This window comes from Artibeus jamaicensis, unplaced genomic scaffold (genome assembly GCF_021234435.1).
Source record: "Artibeus jamaicensis isolate MK-2021 breed Jamaican fruit bat unplaced genomic scaffold, CSHL_Jam_final contig_240, whole genome shotgun sequence".
NCBI lineage: Eukaryota > Metazoa > Chordata > Mammalia > Chiroptera > Phyllostomidae > Artibeus > Artibeus jamaicensis.
Window position 1 is genome coordinate 11,104,345 of NW_026521506.1, and position 16,406 is coordinate 11,120,750.

General features: G+C 36.3%; 1 protein-coding gene and 1 non-coding gene across 7 annotated transcripts in view; both read right to left on the reverse strand.

Annotated features, from left to right (window-relative positions):
• ENOX2 (ecto-NOX disulfide-thiol exchanger 2) overlaps window positions 1–16,406 on the reverse strand; it is a 426,329-nt gene that overhangs the window by 381,513 nt on the left and 28,410 nt on the right. The gene's annotated exons all lie outside the window — the stretch shown is intronic.
• LOC119056222 (U6 spliceosomal RNA) lies at window positions 9,717–9,823 on the reverse strand. Its single transcript, XR_005083845.1, has one exon. It is a non-coding gene; the product is annotated as a U6 spliceosomal RNA (small nuclear RNA).

Genomic DNA, 16,406 nt, shown 5'->3' on the forward strand with positions numbered 1-16,406 from the left:
ATATTATACTAATTGAATAACAGCACTAAAATTAAAATGGAGTTACTGTTAATGTCAAACATTTTCTGGTGTCTTTTTGGGTGGTTATATAATTGTAGGAATCACAGATAATTTTTTTATGTTAACTTTCTTTTTCACTTGGCTTCTCAGTTTTTTTCTCATACTGTTCAGTACACACAATGTCTTTAAAAATCATATACACATACATATAATTATAGGATTTAATATACAGGGTATATGTATTTAAGCTTTTGATGTTTTTCTAAACTACTTACAGAAGAAATAAATTTTCATACTTCAAGAGATAGGACATTTCCTAGTTTCATCAATAAAAAGTTGACTTTAGCTTTGTGTCTCCCCTCTCTATAACTTCAATTGTGTCTTTTGAAGGTGCAACTGGTATCAACGAATCTGTGATAGGAAGCTTCTAAGATGGTCCCTAATAGTCCCTGCCTCCTGGTATTCACAAACCATCTGCAATCTCCTCCCCCCTGAATTTGGTCTGGATACACTAAGTTCTCACAATTACTAATATTGCTGAAGTGATGAGATGTCACTTCTGAGATTAGGTTATAATATGACTCTGGCTTCTGTCTTAAGCATTCTTTTTTAAAATATTTTATTTATTCATTTTTAGAGAGAGGGGAAGAGAAGGAGAGAGAGGGAGAGAAATATCAGTGTGTGGTTGCCTCTCATGCATCCCCTGCTGGGACCTGGCCTGCACCCAGGCATGTGCCCTGACTGGGAATTGAACTGAGGTTGTTTGGTTCACAGGCTTAAGCATTCTTTCTCAGTCCCTTGGATTGCTCTCTGGGGTAGCCATCTGCCATGTCATGGGGCAGTCCTGTGGAGAGGTCTATGTGGCTAAGGACTGAGGTAAGCCAATAGCCACACAAATGAGCTTGAAAGCAGACTCTCCCATCCAGTCAAACCTTCAAATAAGACCACAGTCTCATCCAACAGCTTCACTGCAGCCTCATGAGAAATCTTGAGCCAAAGGCAACCAGCTAAACTATGTCTAGATTCCTGACCCACAGAAACTGTGAGATAATGTTTCCTGATTAACATGTTAAGTTTTGGTATAATTTGTTATACAGAAGTTTATAACTAATACAAATATCCAAGCTCTACAGTCATTGCTATATAATTCCTTTATGAAGAAATCCATGAATACCAAATAACTTGTTTCCTCCAGCAAAATCACCTATATTCCTCCTTTATGGCAACTTATGCCAAAACTGAAATAAATAAACTACCTTAACCACCAAAATGGACATAGCCTTTTCAATCTAACCAATGCACTGGTTTTCCAAAAAAAACTTGCAACTAAAATTTATGAACCAATACCAAAATAAATGTAATTGAAGTCAAATTTTTATGGCTATGACTATGACTATTTAAATTCCAAAAGTTATTCATTTTGATGCAAAATTATTGTACCAGATACCACCAGAAAAAGAATATACCCTATATAGATTAATAGCATATCCTAATAGGACTAGAAGGTAAGGCTACAAGTTGTGTTTTGGTCTACGGAGTTATGCAAATACACATGCATCATCTACCTTCCTCTTGCTGCCTCACATGCAAATCAGGAAGACTAAACAATCCACCTCCATTTTCAATGTGTATTTCAACAGCATTGTGCTGGTTTCAAATAACCGTGTCTGAGAAGCATTTAGAGAGAATCGATATATCTACAGATGGTTGTATCTTAAGACGCAGATCATTAATTATTCTCCTTCAGTGTGCTTATATTTATAAGGTTTGTGGAACTTTTAAAAAATCCTCACATGAGGATATCTTTTGTTTATTGATTTTAGAGAGAGGGGAAGGGTGAAAGAGTGAGAGAGAAGAAAGAGAAAGAGAGAGATTAGAGAGAAATATTGATTGGTTGCCTCCTGTACACACCCTGACTCAGGATGGAACCTACAACCTAGGTATGTGCCCTGACTGGAAAACAAATCCACAAACTTTTGGTGTATGAGACGATGCTCCAACCAACTGAACCATCTGGCCAGGGAAAGGTTTTTACCAGCACTATCCAAGTAATCTTCATTTATTTATGGATTACCTACTATGTGCCAAGTACAATTCTAGATGCTTAGGAAACATTGAGTAAAACATACAATACAAAGATCTCTGCTTTCACAGAGCTTGCATTATATATCAAATCTTCTCTTCTCTGTGGACTCTGACATGGTTGATTTCCATCTCCTCTTTGAACTCTCTCCCCTCTTGGCTTCTGCAATGTGATATCATTCTGTTTCCCTAGTAGTAGTCAGTTGTGTCTTCAGTCTTCACCTTTTCCTCCTATCAAAATCTAATAGATTTAGATCATATGGTTTAGTTCCTGGGTTCCTGGTTTATATAATTTGGTCCTCAAAAAACTTATTCATCACCTTAAGCTCAGTGATTGTCTCACTAATGCAGCCTCTCAAGTTTATACTTCTCATCCAGCTTCCTATTCAGTGACTCCTTGTGCATACATATTTCTATTAGGATAATCCAACATCTTCAACAAGCAAGTTAGTAACATAATAAACATCAACTACTTAAAATGTGTCTTCTTATGCTCTTTTAATTTCATCATTGACAGCAGTTCTTTCAGTCATCCAGTCTTAAAATTAATCCCCTTATTATAATCAACCGAGTCCTATTCATTTTGCCATACAATATCTCTTACATCCACTATTACTTTCCATTCCCATGACTAGGTTCTCATCACTTCATGCATGTATGACCATAATATAGTTCTAATTGATTTCTAGTATTTTTGTTTTCAATCTCTCCTTTACACTACTTCTACATTAATTTTCATAAAATTATCACTTTAATCACATCATCATCTGGAATTACAAATGTTAGTATTTTCCCATTGCCCATAAAATAAAAACTCCTCATCCTGACATTTAAAGCTCTTCATAATCTGGCTTTAGTATATTCATTCAACTGATTTCTTGCCATTCACCAATGCAAACTATTTACTCCAGTTAGGTTGATCACCTTACTGTTCCTAGAACATATTTTGCTTATCTTGGTCACTAGGACTGCTCATCATGGTCATCAAGCTTGAAAAGAGTCTTCCTCATGTTCTACAAAACTGTAGCTATGCTTAAGTTTCTCATTTCAACAAATCTCTTTAACTTTAGTTCACACTCTTCTATTTATGGTTTAGTGCTACTATCCATGTCATTTGCTTTGGCATTTATTCATGTCTTAATATTATGTTTTTCATTATCTCAGTTTCCCTTGCAAGGGTTTAGGGTACTTAACAGTAAGATAACAAATGTCCTCATTTGTTCTCTGCACCACTTTTCTTCAAAAGTCCACAATAGCAGTTCCAAAATTCTTAGTTTAAAACCCCTTTGAAATTTTAATGATATTAAGGATCTCAATGATTCTTTGATTTTTTTCAGTTATATCTATCAATACCTTATATTAGAAATTATATCTGTGACATTTAAAGTGTTGTTTAATTCATTTAAATGTGACAATGATAAATCCGATACATGTTAATATAAATGTTTATAAAATAACGATATTTTTTAAAAAGTGAAAATAATGGCTTTACTTTACAAATTTGCAAATCCTTTTTAGAGAAGAATTTCCTAGAAGACAGCTGGGGGTCTTATGTTTACTCTGCATTCAATCAGTTTTAATGTTCTTCGGTTAACGTACATGAAGAAAATCTGGCCTTATGTAAACTTGTAACTGAAAATGCAGGAGTATTTAAACAGTCTTTTCAGAAAACTGTGGCTATTCTTCAATACTGCAACAAAATTTGATAGGGGTAGTTTCTTTAAGATAAATGGAATGGGGACTCTGAATCTAAAATAATGAACTTTTTGGACTTTGTTATGTTAAAATACACTGGTCAATCTTGCACTTTAAATGGATCTTTTATCCAGGCATGATTTTACAACACTGATTATTTAACAAATACTGTTTCACTGAGTTATACATATCTTCCAAATGGAGACATATTTAGTCATACAATGTTCTCAAAAATCACATTAGTTAATACCACTGTTGATCTCATTAGAAAAGGCTGTGAGTATTGGGAAGCTCACAAGCTTATGGTGACAGATACAGGCTTCCAAAATTCTAATTTTTATTTTAAATCTCAAATATCATCATTGAAACCAAATATTGTCAATTATTTTCCTTAAAATGATGGACTTTATTATTGAAAAAATGGCTGTCAAATAAGCAAGTCTGAATAAACATAGCTTCTTAGGTGTTTTTTCAATAAAACTGGAATTCTATGTAAAAAGCTATTAGTTCAGTCTACAATTCAATCACACAAGTATACTACCTCAAGACACTATCACACTTCAGTATGTAACAGAAGTGCTTTATGCATACTTTCCATTTTATACATATATTATTTAAAAAGATATGTACTTGCCCTGGCTGGTATTGTTCAGTGGATTGAGTGCCAGCCTGTGAACCAAACGGTCACTGCTTCGATTCCCAGTCAGGGCACATGCCTGGGTTGCAGGCTGGGTCCCTTACTGGGGGCATGAGAGAAGCAACTAATCAATGTTTCTCTCACATATTGGTGCTTTCTCCCTCTCATGCTCCCCCTCCCCTGTCTCTCTAAAACATAGGTAAATACAATCTTTTTAAAAATGTACTACTGATGTCCGTATGTCTAAAAATACATTATGTACTCATCAAATTGTGTACGTTAAATATGTGCAGTTCTTTGTATATCAACTATACATCAATAAAGCTGTTAAAATATGTACACAAGGGTAAAGATTTAATAAAATTAATAATAGTTACTGGTTTACGAAGACATTATTAAGTGAAAATAGCTATGTATTTTAACTGTGAGTGTGGTGGTAATGAATATGATTACTAACTAGTACAGTTTGGTGTGATTCCCTTGATTTGTGACAAGGCACCAGCAGTTTTACCCACCATTGTCTTGCATTATCAGTGGAAATGTCAACACAAGGAAAACCAAATAATACCTTACAATATTGTGAACATAGTTTTCCCCCTTTTAAAAATCTATTTTTACTGATTATGCTATTATAGTTGTCCCAAATTTCCTCCTTTGCCTCCCTCCACCCAGTATCCCCCATTCCCTCCAGCAATCCATCCCCCCACCCTTAGTTCATGTCCATGGGTTGTGCATGTAAGTCTTTGGCTTCTCCATCTCCTATACTGTTCTTAACCTCCCCCTGTCTATTCTCTACCTACATATTTGTACTTCTTAATCTCTGCACCTTTTCCCCCACATCCCTTCCCCCTCCCAACTGATAACCCTCTAAATGATCTCCGTATCTATGATTGTTTCTGTTCTGCTTGTTTGCTGACTTTTAGATTTAATTATTGATAATTGTGAATTTTTTGCCATTTTAATGTTCACAGTTTTGATCTCCTTTTTCTTAAATAAGTTCCTTAAACATTTCATATAATAAGGGCTTGGTAGCCCTGGCTGGTGTAGCTCAGTGGACTGAGCACGGGCCTGCGAACCAGACAATCGCGGTTCGATTCCCAGTCAGGGCACATTCCTGGGTTGCAGGCCGGTTCCCTGCAGGCCAGTTCCCAGCAGGGGATGCACGAAAGGCAACCATACATTGATGTTTCTCTCCCTCTCTCCTTCCCTTTCCCTCTAAAGATAAATAAATAAAATATTAATTTAAAAAAAAAAACAGCACCTTATTACTGGAGAACAGGCTAGTGCTGGCATTAAAAAAAAAATAAGGGCTTGGTGATATGAACTCCTTTATTTTTACCTTATATGGGAAGCACTTTCTCTGCCCTTCCATTCCAAATGAAAGCTTTGCTGGACAGAGTAATCCTGGTTGTAGGTCCCTACTTTTCATGACTTGGAATAATTCTTGCCAGTCTCTTCTTACCTGCAAACTGTGTTTTAAGTAAAAAGCTTACATTCTTATGGGAACTCCTTTGTAGGTAACTCTCTGCTTTTCTCTTGCTGTTTTTAAGATTTTATCTTTATCTTTAACCTTTGGCATTTTAATTATGATGTGTCTTGCTGTGGTCCTCTTTGTGTCCATCTTGTTTGGGACTCTCTGAGCTTTCTTGGGCATGTATGTCTATTTCCTTCACCAAATTATAAAAGGTTTTTTTTCATGATTTTTTCAAGTAAGTTTTCAATTTCTTGCTCTTTCTCTTCTCCTTCTAACTCCCCTATGACTTGAATGTTGGTACATCTGAAATTGTTCCACAGGCACTTAGCCTATCCTCAATTCTTAAAATTATCTTTTCTTCTTGCTGTTCTAATACAATGTGTTTTTTCTTCCTTATGTTTCAAATCATTGATTTGATTCCTGGCTTCCTCCACTCCACTGTTGATTCCCTGTAAATTTTTCTTATCTCATTTAGAGTAACCTTCGTTTCTGTCTGGGTCTTTTTTATGCTGTTGAAGTACCCAATGAGTTCCTTGAGCATCCTAATAACCAGTGTTTTGAACTCTGCATCTGATAGATTGCTTATCTCCATTTTGTTTAGTTCTTTTTCTGGAGTTTTGCTTTGTTCTTTCATTTGGGCCATATTTATTTGTTTCCTCATTTTGGCAGCATCCCTGTTTTGTTTCTATGTATTAGGTAGAGCTGCTCTGACACCATGTCTTAGTAGCATGGCCTATTGTAGAAAAGTGCACTGATAAGTTGTATTGGATGGAGTCTTAGGCAATTGCCAGGGCAGTGCAACTCCTGTGAACCAGGTTGATGGAATATCTGATACAGTGTTCCTGCTCTGTTGCTTCATGTGGGGGAAAACACAAAGGCTCAGAGAAAAAGGATAATGCTGCTGCCTGGACCCTGGAGTTTTGTCCAAGAGGAAGCTACTCCATGGCACTCACCCTGATGCTAGACACTTCAGTTTCTCCTTGTATGCCACTGGAGCTCTTCCTGCTGCTGCCCCAGTGCTGTAGCCCAGAGGGAGTAAGTCTGCATACATCCTAAGTCTGCTTGGGGCCTTTTATGAGGAGACACTTGAGAATCCCACAGTTTCTTCTGCCATCCCAACTCCCACTGGTTTTTATAGCCATAAGTTATGGGGACTTACCTTCTTGGTACTGGAACCATGAGCTGGGTGGTCTGGTATAGGGCTGGGATCCCTTTGTTACAAGGCATCTGTCCCAATTTTTATCCACCACACATGGGTATGGGACTGCCTATTCTCTGTCTCCACACGTCTCTGCATCTCTGCCCCTCCTACCCATCTCAATAAATGTGACTTCTGTAATTCCTTCATTGTCAGACTTTCATACAGCTTTATTTTCTGACAATTCTAGGTGATAGTTGTTTTGTAGTTTAGTTGTAATTTTTGCTGTGGTTGTACAAAGAGGCAAGCCATGTTTACATATGACTCCATCTTGACCAGAAATCCGTGACTATAGTTTTGATTTCTCAGACTCTCTGAGAGAGTCTTGGGGATCCAAAGTGGTCTATGAATAACATGCTAGAAAGTACTCAAAGAGGTTAACTTGTTTCTACACTTTGAGACTGACACTATGTCTGAAACTCTTTCCTACTTTAGCATTACCTCTGGTCACTCCACTGGTTTCTAGTTGAGCTCAGTCCTCTTCTTTCAGCATTCTAAATATACTTTCTACCATTTACTTAATGGTTTCAGCTACAACCTATATACTAGTGATTTCCCCAAACCTATATCTTTAATGCAGAGTTGTATCCTGCCAAACAAATCTATATTTCTGATTCATATCCTGTAAATACCTCCAACTTTATATACTGAAAACATAATTCACCTTTTTTTGCAAATTTATTTATACTCCTGAATTCTTATTCTAGGCCATTAGCACCTTTGTTCTTCTAGTAACACAAACTAAAAATCTAGTGGTCATTCTTAATTCCCTTACCAATAAAGGGCCAGCCAAGTAACATTAATTTGTGGTACTGTGACAACATCAATAGGGAGTGGTGAAGCCTCAGTCAAACTAAAGAATGCATGTTCCATCTAAAAGACATTCCTATTCAAACACTGTGTGGAACAAACAATTCATATTTGTTAGTTGCCAGTCTGTGATACTTGTTAACTCTGAATTATCTCTTGATTTTGTGCCTGTCTTTCCATTTCCACTGCCATTTTTCTACTTTAGATCCCCACAATCTCTTTTCATTAAAAAAAATTATTGTTGTTCCGGTACAGTTGTCTCCATTATCCCCCCACCACACGCCCCACCTCCCACCCTCCATCCTACCCCCCTTTGGCTTTCCCATGTGTCCTTTATACATGTTCCTTGATGATCCTTCCCCATCCTCACCCCCGTTATCCCCCCATCTTCCCTGTGGATACTGTCAATTTGTTCTTTATTTCAATGCCGCTGCTTATATTTTGCTTGCTTGTTTATTTTGTTGACTAAGTTTCACTTATAGGTGAGATGATATGGTATTTATATTTCACTTGGCTTATTTTACTTAGCATAAAGCTCTCCAGTTCCATCCATGCTGTCATGAAGGATGAGCTCCTTCTTTCTTTCAGCTGTGAAGTATTCCATCCTGTAAATGTCCATAGTTTTTTGATCCACTCATTTACTGATGGGCACTTAGCTTGCTTCCAACATTTGCATATTGTAAATTACGCCACGATGAACATTGGGATGCATAAGTTCTTTTGAATCAGTGTTTCAGGATTCTTAGGGTGTAATCCCAGCAGTGGAATTGTTGGGTCAAAAGACAATTTCATTTTTAATTTTTTGAGGAAATTCCATACTGTTTTCCACAGTGGCTGCACCAGTCTGCATTCCCACCATCAGTGCACTAGGGTTCCCTTTTTTCCACAACCTCTCTAGCACTTGTTGCTTTTTGATTGTTCATGATGGCCATTCTGACCAGTGTGGAGGGATATCTCATTGTGGTTTTAATTTGCATCTCTCTGATGGCTAGTGATGCTGAACATCCTTTCATATGTCTCTGTGCCCTCTGTATGTCCTCCTTGGAGATGTGTCTGTCCAGGTCCTTTGCCCACTTTTTTAATTGGATTGTTTGTCATCCTGGTGTGGAGTCATGTGAATTCTTTATATATTTTGGAGATCAAACCCTTGTCTGAGGTATCGCTGGCAAATAAATTTTCCCATATGGTTGGTTCCCTTTTCATTTTGCTGATGTTTTCTCTAGTTGTGCAGAAGCCTTTTATTTTTATAAAGTCCCATTTGTTTATTCTTTCCTTTATGTCCCTTGCTCTAGGGGACATATAGGTGAAAATACTGCTGCATAAAATATCTGAGACTTTCCTGCCTATGTTCTCCTCTAGGAATTTTATGGCATCACGACTTATATTTAAGTGTTTTATCTATCTTGAGTTTATTTTTATGTATTGTGTTAACTTGGTGGTTGAATTTCATTTTTTTTTTTTGCATGTAGCTGTCTAGATCTCCCAATACCATTTGTGGAAGAGGCTATTTTTACTTCATTTTATGCTTCTTCCCCCTTCATCAAATATTTATTGTCCATAGAGATTTGGGTTTATTTCTGGGCTCTCTAATCTGTTCCATTGATCTGTATGTCTATTCTTATGCCAGTACCAGACTGTTTTGATTACAGTGACTTTGTAATATAGTTTGACATCAGGTATGGTTATTTCTCCTACTTTGTTCTTCTTTCTCAAAACTGCTGCAGCTATTCAGGATCGTTTATGGTTCCATATAAATTTTTGAAATGTTTGTTCTATATCTGTGAAATATGTCATTAGTATTTTAATAGGGATTGCATTGAAAAAATATGGAATGCTTCATGAATTTGCGTATCATCCTTGTGCAGGGGCCATGCTAATTTTCTCTGTATCATTTCAATTTTAGTATATGTGCTGCCAAAGTGAGTACCCCATCATCTCCTACAAGGACTAATGCAATAGCCTTATAACTGATCCCTCTGACTAAAATTTCCACAATAGTTTCCCTCCTGGCCCGATGCAGATTTATTTTTCAGAAGGTAGAGAAAGTGATCTAGAATGAAAATCTGCTCACTTATTTGATACTCTAGATTAAAATTCTGTAATAGTTCTCAATTGGCTATAAGAAAAAAAGTACACATTCCTTAGCACAACGTCAATCTGTAATTTGCCAGCCTCCACATATTACTTCAATTTAACTTTTCTGCTCTTTTCTATTCTTAGCTATAGAACTAAGACTTATAAATCCTTTCTTATATGCCAAGCACTACTCCAAGTTACATATATTGTCTCATTAGTCCTCACAACCATTAAGATAGGTATCATCATTGAGTCCACTTTACAGATGAGGAAACTGAAGCACAAAGCTATATTAAATGATTTGGAGTTCATCTAAAATCTTATCTTGTTTCAAGATTCTGTGTCTTTGCATCTGTATTCACACTTACTGTAATGGTTTCTGTTTTCTAACAAACTTCTAGCATTTTTCATGATTTAGATCAAATATCAGGTATTTGAGCTACCTTCTCTGGCTAATCCATTCCAAAAGTAAAGCTAGGTATTCCTTCCCACCTTTGAAATAAAAACTACACAATACAAATTACCAGAAATAAACATCTGCCTAGCACTTAGCATTGTAGAATAGTGGCTTACCAGTAGCAGATAGTTCTTGCTGTAAGTAAAACACTGTAATTTCTACTTTTTATGGAAGAGTGGGAGGAGCAAAGAGAGGTTTTGTTCCTGCTCCCCCTTCCCAAACTCCTGCTCCTGTAATCCTTATCACACCCCCCATGACAGATAGTCCTTTATGTGATTCAAGCAAAAGTTGTAACTTCTACATATTGGACAACTCCTATCTGGAGCCTTATAATCCAGGAATCTTATACTCACTTCATAATCCCTCAAAAAGGTAATATCTTTTTAGATAACTGGACCTGTCAAAATCAATAAGAAAAGTTTATGGAAAGCCACTCTGAAATGAGGAAGAGAATGTAAGTCACTGATTACTATGATTTTTACAAAGAAGGCTATATAGTCCTTTCTAAATTGAGCATTAAGGTATAAAAGCTCCTTATTCTCTAACACATTTAGAGTTTGAACACATGTAATCTAGCATCTTGCACTAGGCAGGAATTTAATGAACATTTTGTGAGAACATCTGTTTGTTATTTATCTCTGTCTCATTTTACACATCAGCAAATCCCTTTTTACCACCAGGACAGAATAAAAATCACCATTTTATTATACAGCATTCATAAATTTAAACTTCAAATGGCGGAAAGAGAAGCAATTGTCAGCACTGTACTACATGCACGTGATGTTACAAGGAAGAAGTACAAAAGTAAGAAAATACAGAGGGAAATTATTAAATATATTAATCCCTTTAACACATACTCTGCCAATGGCTACTATGTTTCACTGTTTCCACAACTGCTAAGAGAAATTAAAAACCATTCTATCCTTCTAGAAGGACAATCTTTTTGTCTTCTTGAGTCTATGTCCAACAGAACAAGAAATGGTTTTGTCTTAATAGCCATTTTTCCCTCTATGTTCTACAGAGAAAACTTTAACAAAGAAAAAAACTAAGATTATCAGTTATAGATCTTTTTCCCCAGTTTTACTGAGATAAAATTGACATGCAACATTGTACACATTTACACTGTATAATGTGGTGATTTGAAACATGTACATATTATGAAATGAATACCACAATAAGATTCATTAGCACTTTGAAAATTTTGGAAATGACAGGTACTATATTTTCATTGAAGCTCCTGTCCTATTTCATGAAGCTACTGAATGGCATTTCTAAGTGCTCTCACTATTTATTTTTGAGAAGAAGCCTGAATCAAGGCCTTTGCAATCAGGAATTGCCAGTGTCATGAGCAAAGCATAGGCAGAGCAACTAAAGACACTTCTGGAAGTGCATCCATCATAACATCTACTTGTAAATGTTGTATGTTTTAAGGTAGATAACAGTATAGAATACAGTCTTTATTATAACAGTAGTCATAGTTGATTTTCCCTAGATTCAAATATACTGTCCTGTATGCCATGAAGAATAATAAAGGAATAAGAAAGGCACAGTCCTTGCCTTCTAGAACTTATAATCATTTCCTTCCAATAGTCATTTACAGTACACATACATCACTGGTTTTGTGTAAGGAGGACAAGTTTAGCACATATAAATTCACTAAAGAATACGGGAAGACACAATACCCAATGAAACATTGAGTTGGATGGTACAGTACACAGTATTGCAATTCAGAGAAGGGGAAAATCAATATAGGCTGACAGAAGAGGGGGTGCTTTCTGTGATGTGTGGAATTTGAGTTTGGGGTAAACTGGATAGGATTTAGAAAGGTAAAGGAGGAGGACCAACTAAGAATCAAATTAATCTATACATCGTGCACCTTAATCCTGTCACGACATTTAAGTTCTTTACTACAAAAGTGTTTTGAAAGTCCCTCCCCATGTACCATCAAACAGGTAAAGGAAGGGATAAGGAGATGCACACACCTTCTTTATACCTTCTTTCGTAAGCTACTGGGAAACAGAAACTTCAGGTAGGAATTGATCTGGGTATCTGATTAAAGTAATTGACGCTAAAATATGATGGAAGCTTAACCTTTCCATGACAGATCAGTATCTTAAAAGAGGATATCATCAACCAATACAAAATCTTGAATAAGTACAATTATGTGGAAACAGTATTTTGAAGCTAGGAGAAACCTCCCTCCACACCCCCTGCCCCAAGCACTTTTCTTCTCTTTGTCCTTTTCATAGAGTACCTTCCCTTTCCAATATAATCTGCTAGAGCTTAAGCTATGCAGAATCACTGTGGATAGTATATATCTTTTCTCCTTATCTACAAGAACTTCTTTACCTCATTAGGCTATAAATAACAAATTGAAAATATTGGAAGTCACTGTAAAATTGTTCTAAATAAGTTTCTATTTTCTTCAACATTAAGGGTTTTTTTTTTGGTAAGGCAACGCATTTATTCAAATATAAGGAGTCATTTTAGGTTGATAAAAGTAAAATGCTCATGGATGATATAGTAGTCATGTTTATTTATCTCAGTGATTCTCAGCCAGGCTGATATAATACCTACTGAAGATCATATAAGAAACTCCAAGAAATCTTTTTCAAACTATGTCTCCCCAACCTCTGATATTTTTATATTTCTCCTGGGTGGCATATCCCCACTCTACTTGATTTCAGCATCAGCCTAGACTTAATTCTTACCAATTAAGACTTAATTCTTTACCTACCTTCAATCCCAATGTATTTCTGTGTGCCATATCATCATACTAATGGGAGAAATTAAGAAAGGAAAAGAAGGAATGAAGGCAGGGAGAATTTCTTTTAAAAAACTAGAGGAAATATACACAACCAGCTTTCCAGTTAAAATCCTGATTGAATTCACTTTAGTCTTAAGGATTGGGTTCTCCTCTCCATAAGAAGTGGGTATCATAGTCTAGAACAGTAAACACTGTTCCATCTGTAACTAGTAAACAGATGACCTGGCACTTTTTGCACCATCTGAGTCATGGTGTATAAGGGAATTAAGAAGTCTCTATAGAACGACTCTTTGGTAGTAAAACAAGGCAAGAAAGGACAAAGGGCAATAAACCAGCATTGCAAGGTTGGCAGCACAGGCAATTAGAGCAGTGCACACAGGTAGATCAAACTATGGAGACTATCTGGATCTACACCTTAAGAACCAAGAAGCAAATGCAGAAACTAATGTCAAGTCAAGCAAGAAAATGAAGTAAAAGAAGGAAAGCAGAGAAATAAAAGACACATTTTAAACATCCTGTTCAGGTGGGTTGGCCAGATTCCTGCATAACTCTGAAATCTTAATAAGCTCAGCTAAAAGGTTGAAATGCCACAAAGTTTATTTGTAACACTCTATTCCATTATTAAAAGACATCATTTATAGGATTCAGAAGCAAAAACAAACAGAAAACACAAAAACAACACACACATGCATACTTGCATGCATACACGGACATGTACACATCTGTGCACAGGATTAAAAGAAACATGTGCAGAGACTCACATACACAGCTCCTCAGCACACACATAAACACACATACACACATTCCAGATGGGACTGAATGAAAGGAAATCATCTATGACTTAGGTAATTTTTCCTTCAACTTTGTTTCTTGGCTTCTTCACTTAAATAAGAATAATCCTAATCAAATGTAAGAGGTGTGTTGGTCAATAAACTGGGCACTTCATTTTGGTTGTCTTATATTACATATTCACACTATAGGGATTCTGACTACTTCAGAAGTAGAAAGGTACTTGTAAAAAATACATAGGCTTTAATTCTGAAGTGGTGATACTGGTGAGAAAGGGTATGTGGAAATTGGATATGGAGCCATCCCTCATGGAGGTCCCATTCTAAGTGAAGTTTGTGCCTTTTAAAAATCAGTAACTCTACAGAGTCAATGCAGTTGCTTTCAAAACCCAAGCTGGCTTTTTTTTTTTTTAAAGAAACTGGCCCACTGGTTCTAAAATTCATATGGAAATATAAGGACCCAGAATAACCAAAGCAATCTTGAAAGAGAACAAATTTGGAAAACTCCCACTTTCCAATTTCAATAATTACTACAAAGCTACAGTAATCAAGACAATGTGGTACAGGCATAAACAGTAGGTATATAAAGCTATGGAACAGAATTGAGTATCCTAAAATCAACTCCTATATTTGTTATCAGTTGATTATTGACAAAGATGCCAGAATCATGCAATGGAGAAAGGACAATCTTTTCAACAAATGGTGCTGGGATAACTGGATATCCACAAGCAAAAGAATAAAGTTGAAACCCCACCTCACATAATACACAATTAACTAAACATGGATTACAGAGCTATATATAAAGGCTGAAAACTTAAAAGTCTTAGAGAAAAACATAGGAGTAAGTCTTCGTGACCTTGAGTTAGGCAATGGTTTCTTTATATGTGATGCAAGTGGCAAAAGAAAAAATAAATTAGCTTCATCTAAATTAGAAAATGTGTGTGCTGCAAATGATACTATCATGAAAGTAAAAAGACAGCTTAGAGAGTGGTATAAAACATTTGCAAAACCATGAGACAACACTTCCACGCCAATTAGAATAGCTTTTAGAGAGCAGAAGGGAGGGGGATAATGGTGGAAATAAGGAGAAGGGGCTAGTCAAAGAACATGTACCAATGACCCATGGACAACAGTGTGGGAATTGAATGTGGGAGCAGGGTGGGCTGAGCTGGGCGAAGAAGGGCAAAGGGGGAAAATGGGACAACTGTAGTAGAATAATAATAAAAAAATTTAGAAACCTCAAAATAGTAAAAATAAAAAGACAATAAGTGTTGACTAGCTAATGAAGAAACTGTAAACCTTACTCACTGCCGATGGTATTGTAAAACTGTGTGACCACTTTGGAAACAATTCTGAAGCTCTTCAAAAAGTTATACATAGAGTTACCACCATGTGACCCAAATATATACTCCTAATATACCCCAAGAGTAATGAAAGCATATGCTCACACAAAAACTTGTACATGAATGCTTATAGCAGCATTACTGACAATAGCCAAAGAATGGAAACAACTCAAATGCCCTCATGAATAGGTAAACAAAGCGTGGCATAGCAATACGATGACAAAGTATGCAATCATAAAAAGGAATGAAATACTGATACATGCTATAACATGGGTGAACCTTGAAAACATTATGCTAAGTGAAAGAGGACAAGTACAAAAGGGTGTATTTTTCATGATCCCATTCATATGAATGTTCAGAATAGGCAAATCTATAGAGACAGTTGATTAATGGTTGCCTAGCTCTGGGGAGAGTGGGGAGATTGGGAGATAATGTCTGAAGGGATCAGAGGACCTGGCTGGTGTAGCTCAGTGGATTGAGTGCGGGCCTGCGAACCAGGCAGTCACAGTTCTATTCCCAGTCAGGGCACATGACTGGGTTGCAGGCTGGTTCCCTGCAGGCCAGTTCCCAGCAGGGAATGCATGAGAAGCAAGCATACATTGATGTTTCTCTCCCTCTCTCCTTTCCTTCCCCTCTAAAGATAAATAAAAAAAATCTTAAAAAAAAAGAAACCCATCAATATCATTAAAAATAAATAAATAAAGGGATCAGGGTTTATTCATTTTGGGGGTAATGAAATGTTATAAAATTGGATTTTTGATGATGATTGTATAAAACTGAATTGTATAATACTAATGATTTTTAGTATTAAAGATCATTAAATTATATACTTAAAATTGTTCAATTGTATGGTATGTAAATCATACCACAATAAAGCTGTTAACAAAAAAAATTGGCCCCTAGGGAAGCACATGATGACTGTTTTCTAACATTTGAGGGATTATGATGTAGAAATGGGAAGAGGTTGCTTGGTGTAAGCCCCAAGCAGTAAACAGAATCAGAATCGGCACCTAGTGTAACTCCAGAGGGCTCAATTCATGTTACAGTTTTTGTAAATAGTACTATGTGTAGGAGTAGGA